The sequence below is a fragment of the Acyrthosiphon pisum genome, chromosome A1 (assembly GCF_005508785.2).
Source record: "Acyrthosiphon pisum isolate AL4f chromosome A1, pea_aphid_22Mar2018_4r6ur, whole genome shotgun sequence".
NCBI lineage: Eukaryota > Metazoa > Arthropoda > Insecta > Hemiptera > Aphididae > Acyrthosiphon > Acyrthosiphon pisum.
In genome coordinates, this window is record NC_042494.1 from 53614198 (window position 1) to 53624816 (window position 10619).

Here is a 10619-nt window from a genome sequence, read left to right on the forward strand (position 1 = left end):
AACAATTTTAAACTAATTTATATAATATTAAATTTATGTTACTTAAGTACTATTGTGTTTGTTAAGTAAGTACAAACATATCAGTTACTTACTTAAATCTAAAATATTATTAAAAAAGGTAGGTAAGTGGATGTCGCTCTGCTGTACAGTAGGTTACAAGTGGGTCACTGAATAATGAATAGTATTAAATTTGAATTCAATGATATAATATAACTGTATAAGAAAAACGATTCTGAGTGGAGACGGTTTGTCAGTCTAGGTATTAGACATACATATTATAGGTATACTTATCTATAGTATTAAAAAAATTGACCTATAATAGGTATCAATAATAAATTCCTAAAAAATTCCTAAAGAATTTTTAAGAATTATTAACTCAATATAATTTGCTAATTTTCGTGATTTTTACATATTTTCTCAATTTTTGAACTTTAAATGCTAATAAAAAAAAACTGTGACTAAGGATTTTTAATATTTTTTAAACGTCATTGTAAAAATATAGTAGGAGCCATGTATTAAATTTTCAAGTATTTTTACTCAACAAATAAAGTTTTATTGACATTCATAGAAAAAAAAACTAATAAAATTGGAAACTGAAAATGTCCCTAAACAATTCAAAACAAATCAAAATATTTTGAAAATTGTATTATGTATAGAAAATGGAAATATAAACAACCAGTGAAAATTTCATGTATCTACGGTTATTTGTTTTAAAGTTACACCAAAAACCAAAATCAATTTTCTCGAAAACAGATTTTGCGTAAAAATGCCCGTTTTTCCTTAATTTTTCTTTTGTTTTTCACGGCGCTTTTGAAAACTATTGGAAAAATGTTACTTTTGACCCCCCAAAGTACCAACTAGATTCACTTTCCTATCAGAAAAGGTACTGTTGAAGAAAATCCAAGCACTTTTACTGTCCTAAAAGCCAAAAGGTGATGACAGACACAAAAATAAAAAAACATAAAAAAAAAAAATAAAAAAACTCACATCATTGTAAAATCAATACATTCATCGTTCCACTCAGAATCTAAAATTTTTTTTAATTTTTTTAATTAGTTAATTTCACAATGTAGACAATACGGTGTGGTCATTTCCGATCTTTGATTAAGACGCATTTTTGAGCCTTTATTTTACGGCATTTAATGCGAACAATGCATTTGCCGCCAGAAGCGCTAAGAATGCCGATTCTTTAAACAATTCTATGATAAACACATTAAAACTTAGGAACGAATATAGCTTGTAAACTTACCTACTATTCCCAAGCGATTTTTTGGAATATATTATTTTGGAAATGTCAGTATTATTATGCTCAATGTGTTGGTGAAATCAGAATTTCTACACGCCGTATTATCTAAATCGTGAAATTAACTAATAAAAACAATTTTTTTTTTAAATCCCAAGGAGTGGGGTGTAATCGCTACCTCAACTCCCCCCTCCATAAATCCGCCCTGTACTCCCTCTCCCTATAGATAAGCTACTGCGATATAGACTGACTATAACAAATTAGAAACACTTATCTATGTATATTACCTATAGATATTTTAGACAGTCTTAAATCTGTGTAAAATTGGAAAAATATTGTTCGAATATACAAAACAAAATTTAATTTAAAAACAGTTAAATTAACATATTTTTACTATCATGAAAGCTCGACGAACCAATTCGAATATTACATGTAGTCTGTATAGACACTAAACATCCCGGGATGCGGGAACTTGCAATTCGGTAATCAGAAACCAACTCGCGTAGGCGTCCTCTGTTTTCATACCAAAAGTCATTAGTAAATGTGACCATCAATCATATGTTATTATGTTATAATAATAATAAATAACTTTAACATGAATAATAAATTATGGCTAACACATTTACACATGTTAGATTACCAATTCTAAAATGTATTATAAATACCTATCATGATTATAATAGATCGGTACCTAACGGCTAACGAGTTAATAGCAAACAGCTGGCAACTGCAGAGATTTAGTCTTAAGAAGTAAGAACTAGGAAGCATTTTGTCGGAAAATCTGAACGTTATCAAATGCGGCAATACATAATTTATGGCTCATATAGATATAATATTACACAGCAGTAGGTACTGCAGCATAATATTATAATATTATTATAACGTTCACGTACAATCTATCAAGTATCAACAATAAGTCAGTAACTTCGTCTTTAATCGTTCTACCCGTGAATTTCTATTTTCTCAGCTATCCTGGACCTTGTTATGCTACTATAATACTACCTACTATATCTATCTTTATAATACATAGCCACATATGTCTCATCATTGCATAACATAATACGAATATTGAATACCAAAAAACTATTAAAATATTTAAGTGTATTCCGTGGTAAAGTATATTTTAGTATACATTGGCCAGATTGGCTTAATTTGGGAGGCTAAGGGGAACTTTCCCTATATAAAAATATAGTGGTGTAATTTTGTTACCTACTATATTTATAATATTTGAGATAATAATAATGCAATTTATCGGTAAAAATAGTTAGTACAATATTTACATATATTTATCGATCTCACATCTATTATTATATAATATATTTCAGTGCTAAATTGTATAAATTGACTTGCATCACCTTTTTAACATAGTAATGGTGTCTAAATCATTATACTACCTACATAGCAAAAACTAAAAACCACAAACCCACACCATTAGATAAGAAACAAGAATTTGTAAGCAATTTGAAACATATAGGAAAATTATAGATAATATTAATCATTTTGATAATTACAAAGTACCTGGTTGATTAATAGTTATTAATTAAAATTATATTTTATTGTAGGTATTTAGTATTCACAGTTGACACATTTCACAATGAACATTTAAACCTCAACAAAATAATTAATAAGTGGCCATATGACAATAATTTTTAAAAATTGGCTACTCCAAACAATATGTTTAATCAGCGGAAAAAATTACGATTACTCATGATTAATTTTGCTAATTTAGATCATGGGCGAAGCAAGTTTGCATATTTTCCAATTGAATGTTGTTTTTTTTATTTGTATGCATACCTGAAAGGTAATTTTAATTTTATCTTCAATTTATAAACTTTTATCTATAAATATTAGGATAAACTATAAAAAAAAATCGATGACTTTTTATTTTTAACCTAATCGGTTATTCGCTTTTTTTATTTCAGAGAATATATAATTAGTATATGGAGCTATATGGGACTAAAAAATAAAAATTAGTTGATTGCAGTAATGATTTACAAGTGGGGGTTTACGATGGAGCCATATTTATCCAATGCTAATAATTGTACATCTACAAAATAATATATTAGGCACCTAAGTATTAATATCTAAATATAATAATCAATATAATACTATAAAATATAAATAATAATACAAGTAAATTTTTTATGAATTACTTTTTCAAAATGTTGAATTGTCAGTTTAAAAACTACTCTTTAAACGATGATGCTAAACTAATAAAGTGCAATCGATACGTCGTTTTTTTAGCTTCGTGATCTGTTAATAAATCATGGTTTGACCATAGTTATTAGCACTTAGCACAACATTTTATTGGTATAAAAAATATTACCTATCTCAACATTGAGTTACTATTATCTAACTTTACAACCTCGAATTGGTGAAATTTTGATGGTATAGATGCAACTTTTTTTCGTGTACTCGTGTAACATGACACTATCTTAACATTACCCTACCGTAAAATACTACATACCAAAAAACTGTACACGTCACACGTGTATTCATCTTCCAGAAACGATGTATCCTTCATTCATATGCCTATACTAATTAATTAAAATATATTAAACTAAAATTTACTTAATAATGTATTGCTGATATAATCATATCATTATTTTAAGTATTTTAAAATGTCATGTTGTTTCTACGTAATCACAAAAAAAGTAAATTATTGTTGTCTTGCTAGATATTTACCAGTGTGGCATTATAGTGAATTGTTTTTTAAACTACCTATTATTAGTTTTCCGCGAGGACCAAAATGCTTTTTAAAATATTTTTGGACTTCTGTACCTTAGTATTTAGAATTGGTAAACTGAAAATAATCTTTTATATGTATATATTAAAAAGAACTTTATATTTAGTAGATATTATAATATAGGCGACGAGACTTTCGCACGTTTCGGAGGAAGCAACGACGGATGTTCGAAAAATTTTTTTTTAGAAAAAACCGGTCTAGCTGAGAATACTTCTCGAAAATAATATATTATAATCATATACGTACGTCGTCGTCATAATATGTTGCGGTGTGCCCTCGTTATCGTGACGACGAGTACGTAAACCGGTCAACGGTTTTGTGGGTCAATTGGCGACGGGTCCCGCGCGTGGAATGCATCACGCCTTCTCTCTACAACCCGGTAACCGGTGATCGCGAAAACCGACTACCGCTCGCGGCGTCCAGACGGATCGACGCACTATTATTATAGTATCACGGTCGCGAACGCCGTCGACAACGCGGTCGCCACTGCCTCCGATGGTCAGTGTCTTTGTAGAAGCCACCACGCGTACGATGAACGCTCCGCGATCGGTTCCGAGTTCGCTAACGTCGGTTCTCGGGTTCGCGCTCGTATTGGTCGTTTCCGTCGCCGAGTGCGATCCGGCTGGACCCGATGCGGCCGCGCTGCAGACGACGGAGGCCACCGGGCCGGCTGAAGGTCGAGGACACTTCAAGAAGATGATGTTGAACCCGTACATGCTGATACCGCAGTTGATCGCGCTGGGCTTCGCGCCGATCGTTCTGGCCAATCTCAAGATGATGGTCATGTCGGCGCTGATGATAAACAACATGGCCCTGAACGCGGCCATTTTCATGACCGTCCGGAACATGGTGTTCGGTCCGCGGCCCAAGGTCAAGTACGTTAACCACGGTTATCATGACCACCAGAACCAACATCATCATCATCACCGCCAAGAAGAAGACGATCATCCACACCATGAACACTACGAAGATGACGGTGTCCAAAGTCACCACGCCGGACAGAGCGAGCAACAACCGCCGCAGCACCTGCACGCGTCGTCGAGAGGGACGCAAACGCGCACGCATCACCGCCGCCGCAGGACGACGAATACAGCCATAGCTGCTTCGTTGCGACGACGACCGACGCCTCCACCGCCGTTTACGCAGCCTATAGTTTAAAAACCATGTATTATTTATTTATTAATTTTTTTTACGCGCCTTTTAATTATTTTTACTATTGTGTAAATATCGACTAGTCCATTTAATTAATTATTTTTTTATTTTCGCATTTTATTCGTTCGGTCGAATCAAGGGCCTACATAGGCCTTATATATATATAATATATATATATAATATCGTTTATATATATATATATAATCCGTAAATGTACGCTGCACATATTGCGCCAGGTTGTATAAAAAAATCACTAAACATTGTTTAATGAATCAATAATATCGGCAATGTTATCGTATAACAGTAGGTAGGTCTATTGGTCCATTAAACATGATTTAGTGGCCCACGATAGATTCATTAAACTTTGATGATCCTGACCCTTGAGAATATTTATTTATTTTTTATGCAACTCGGCAATATTTCAATATCTGTGTATGTAAATAATAATTATATATGGCCAGGTATTAAGTGCCAGAGTGCTATACCTAGAGTGTTCCACGAAGATTCACTTATATTGCATAAGGAATACCAAATGGATGTACTTATGGATGATACTTTACATTATCCAGTGGTCGCTTCATAAAATATAAGACATCTTCGTGGGACACGAAATCTGTATATGCACGTCAAGATTATAATATATAGGTAAGGAACGTGCTTGTATATTATTTCATATCGTGCACACTGTTCGTCATCATGCGCGGATGTACACCGTGTCTTAAGCTTAAGGAAAAAAGGGCCGAACGACGCGCAATATTATCAAAATCGGGTTAATGTTTTTAGATATTACTTACCTTCGTAGAAAAAATTCAATACTTTTAAAAAGATAAAGCAGAGGAAATCAGTTTTCTTAAAACTACTACAAACGGCACTTTTCCTTGTAAGCAGGTACTATAAAAATAAGTATTAATCTATATAGGTACTATAGGTTTACACTTGTTTAATTTTTGTATAAACATTTACCTAAATATAATAGAAAATATGTACAATTAGTATGTATAATTAGTACATGTACTTATAATATTCATAATTTCATACAAAAATACGTTTGAGTACCTATTAGTATGCCAAAGGTATACAGTGTAAACGGTTAATAATTATTATCCGAAGGGTATGTATGTGTATACCTATAATAGGTAAATAATAATTATTAATATAGTTTTTTAAATATGTTTTTGACTAAGGTCGTGTATGTATAAATAATCGCATATCATAATATGTATGTTACAGTTACAGTCATAAATAAATTAAATATGATATTTTTCAAACGTTGTTTGTATTTTGTTATGAGACATGCGAACACTAATGGCAATACCAAAAGGTACCTATAATATAGGGCTTAATATTAGGCCAAATTTGAAATATTTTAGCAGATTGTGCTTGTAGAGGGCTTATTTTGTACCTACATAATACAAATTTTAACTGTTGAATCAGCTTATTTTGTTCTAATTTGGCCTTTGCATTTTGGAAAGAGGAAATCGATGAATAAGACTAAATAAGCTTACACTGAAAAGTTTTTTTTTTTTTTTTATTGATCATTAAATACATCGGCATCTAGGTCATTAGTACAATGGTTTGTGTTAGGTTAGGTGCTATTTACATAATACATTTTTTTTTAAATTTAATTATTCAAATCTGATTTTTTGAAGAATAAAATTAAGTTGTTTGTGTCTTGTGGATGAAAAAAAAGTTTAACTGAGCCCTGAGATTATATTAATCATTAATATAATAATATATTAATGATTCAGGGCAGAGGAGAGGGGCATAAATTATAGTGACCCGGATAAGCCCATGCACTCTTAGGTGTAGGTACCTAAGATAAATTTATAAATTGTAATAAGTTGTGTATCTATTCATTAGTATATAAGCAAAATACCTAGGTACTACAAAACATATTCATTTGAAAGTAAATTATAATAATCCTTGTGTCATTTGTCGTTATTTTATCCCCAATAGGCTTTAGGTACCTATAGGTACTTGGGAAGGCCACTAAAATGCCAAGAAGAAGACTTAAAAATTGAATTAGAAAAGAGGAGTTTTGAGCTTGGAAATTATGATCGAGATATGTCAGAAAAACTGCGGTAAGATTTCTTAATGCTTATAGATGTATTTCAACGTTTTCGCTGTTTTTTCTGTTCTCGTTTCACTTGGAATCACAAACGAATAGAAGGTTTCGAACAACGTATAAAATAAACATAAAGATACACGCGTATAGGTCATGATGACCCGCCGTGCGTTGTGATTATAGTATTATACACACGCGAAATGGCACTCTAAACATATCGTATTTTATTATAGGTAGGTATTATTATACAGAGAAAGTGAGTTAACGCATTTTCCAAGTTTCACTGGAACGTTGAGTATTATGACGGAGGAATAATATATACATATATATAGTACCTATACGATCGCGGGATGAAATGATATGCACGAAGTCAATTTAACAGCGCATCCTAAATGAAAAGAAAAAAAACCTGTTGCGCGTATAAATTGAATCTAGTCAATTTGCCTATACCTACCTAATATCTATACAATGGGTATAATATTTTATATTGGTAGGTACCTACGTAGATTAAGAGGTGGGGGGCGGTTAGTCACGTGCGCTTTTCTGTTTTTAAATGGTTTTCAAAAATATGTTTATCACAGCGAAGTTCCGATTTAATGCACGTTCGTTCCAACACAGACATACAGTCAATGAGAATATCATTCATTATTCATGACATTAAACTATATATTATTATATTATATATAACACGTACTTATATTATACATTTAGGATGACTATAGACTAGAACATTCACAATAGATCTAACTGTTTAACATGTATACTGTATATGTAGTATATGTAACCTACCTATATAAGTTATAATATACTATACAGATATTCTACAAATGTTTTATTATTATGTATCATTATATTTATTTATAACGTATATGTAGGTGTTATTATTCTTAGTGCTTACTGCTTATATCCTCCTGCCCACCTATATACCTAATACAAGATGTTTTTTTAAGAATGCTCGCCCTATTTTATTCTTAAATTATGAAAATATTCAAAATCTGATTTATATCAGAATATCAGGACGTTGTATTTTCACGTTTTTTTGACACAACAAATAAAATGTTATTGACATTTATAGAAAATAAAACTTAAAATTGAGAATGTCCGTAAACAGCTCAAAACTAGTCAAAATATTCTGAAAATTTTATCAAGTGTAAGAATTTATAAAATAAACATATGGTGTAAATGCCAAGTCTGCAGTGACTATAGTGGTTTTTATTTTTTGAATTACAGCAAAATAAGAAAATCGCTACATGATCGAGAAATCGAGTGAATTGTACAACCTTGTAAAAATATGAACTTTAAACATTCATAAAAATTTAATTTGACTTTTAGGTAAACATTTTTTTTTTTGATAAAGGTAGGTAGATAGGTAATAACTTATGAGGAATCTGGAATTTTTGAACTAAATTTTCAAATCTTAGATAAATAAGAAAAATTTTATGAATTTCTAACTTAAAATAATTAGCACATTTTCGTTATTTTTAGGTAGGTATAGGTATGTATTTTGTCAAAATTCAAACTTTAAATGCTTATAAAAAAATTGTGACTTTTTAAAAATATTTTTCAACTGTCATTGTAATAATATATTAGGAGCCTTATATTAAATATCCAAACTTTTTGACCCAATGACAATTTAATTGTCATTTATATAGCAAAAAAACTAAAAAAATTGGAAACTGTAAATTCCGTAAACCACTCAAGACAATACATTATCGTGTATAGAAAATGCTAATATAAACATTCAGTAAAAATTTCATGTATCTACGATTATTTTTTTTTTAAATTACACCAAAAATACCGTTTTTCCCTGCGATTTTGAAAACTATAGTTAATTTTAAATTTTGATCTACTAAATGCACCAACTAGATTCACTTTCCCATCGAACAAGATACTGTTAAAGCAAATGGAAGCAGTGGTACTGTCACAAATGGTGATAACAAAAAAATAAAAAATAAAAAAACACACATCATTGTAAAATAAATACCTACATTTATCGCTCCGCTCAGAATCTAAAACACACATCACTGTAAAACCAATAGATTCATCGCTCCGCTTAGAATCTAAAAATCACACTGTATATAAATATATAACATTAGGTATAATTATTTTATAAAATATCAATATATATTATATGCGTATACGTGGCAACACATGGCGTCACCCGTGTATCATCGTAAATTTAGTGAGTTCCTATTATATATATAAATACATAATAACTAGTTTACTATGTTTATGGTTCATATACGCTAAAAAAAAATGTCCCATCAGACTGTTGTACACTTGTACCTACACAGTTGTACGTACCTAACTACTCACACATAGTCACACTTATATTTACAAGCTCGTTATTTTAGTATGAGGCGGTTCGATGTACAATGTGTTTCGATTAAGATTGTTTTAACCTCCGAATCGATTTCACAATCAGTTTTTATTTGTAGGATCTTTTTTTTGTTTTAACGTCCTCACTCCTTATAATAGGTATATACATAGGTATAATAGGTAATATAGGTAATATATACACCATTAACACCAACAGACAACAAGTATAACCGCTCCCAACGTACCTACCTATTGTACGTTTATGTATAGCTCCCGCTCAACAGACCATGCAATATCACAATATTATCATAATTGCCAGTGGCATGATGCTTGAGGGGGTGGGGATGTTAGGGGTTATATAACTCTTTTTGAGCTGTTTACGGATATTTTAATTTTTTTTAGTTTTTTTTTTTGTCAATAAAATTTTATTTGTTGGGTCAGAAAACGTGGAAATTTAATACAAGGCTCCTGTATATATTTTTACAATAACAGTTGAAAAATATTTAAAGTTTGAAATTTAAATATTTCGAAATTCAAAAATGATTTTGTAGTTAAAGATGTATAATATAATAATTATATTAATAATAACAGTATAAATATAATATACAATATCCTAGGCCGACAAACTGTCTCTGCTCAGAATCGTTTTTCACACACATGATATTATATCATTGAATTCAAATTTAACATCATGCATTACAGTCGTCAGTCAACCGCTTATAGCCTACCGTAAGCAAAGACTTCCACTTATTTTTAAAAAATGCAATACTTAAATGTTTCTAGTATAATGGTGTTAATTTAATTGACTAATTTGGTATTAGTGTTATAATTTGAATTATAGAACAATTCACAAATGTACACAATTATAAGCTATAGAAACGATTTTGGATGGCTTGAAATATAAAGCCCTTTATTTGTATTTTTCGTTTTACCACAACAATTCATTTAAATGTATTATTAGTTATTAGTTATTAGTTATTACTTATAAATTATAATAATGACGAAACAGCCGATATATCGGGCGTGGAACAAATGTCTGTAAATTTAAATTCAATGATATATATCATGTGTGCAGAGACTGTTTAGCAGCCTAG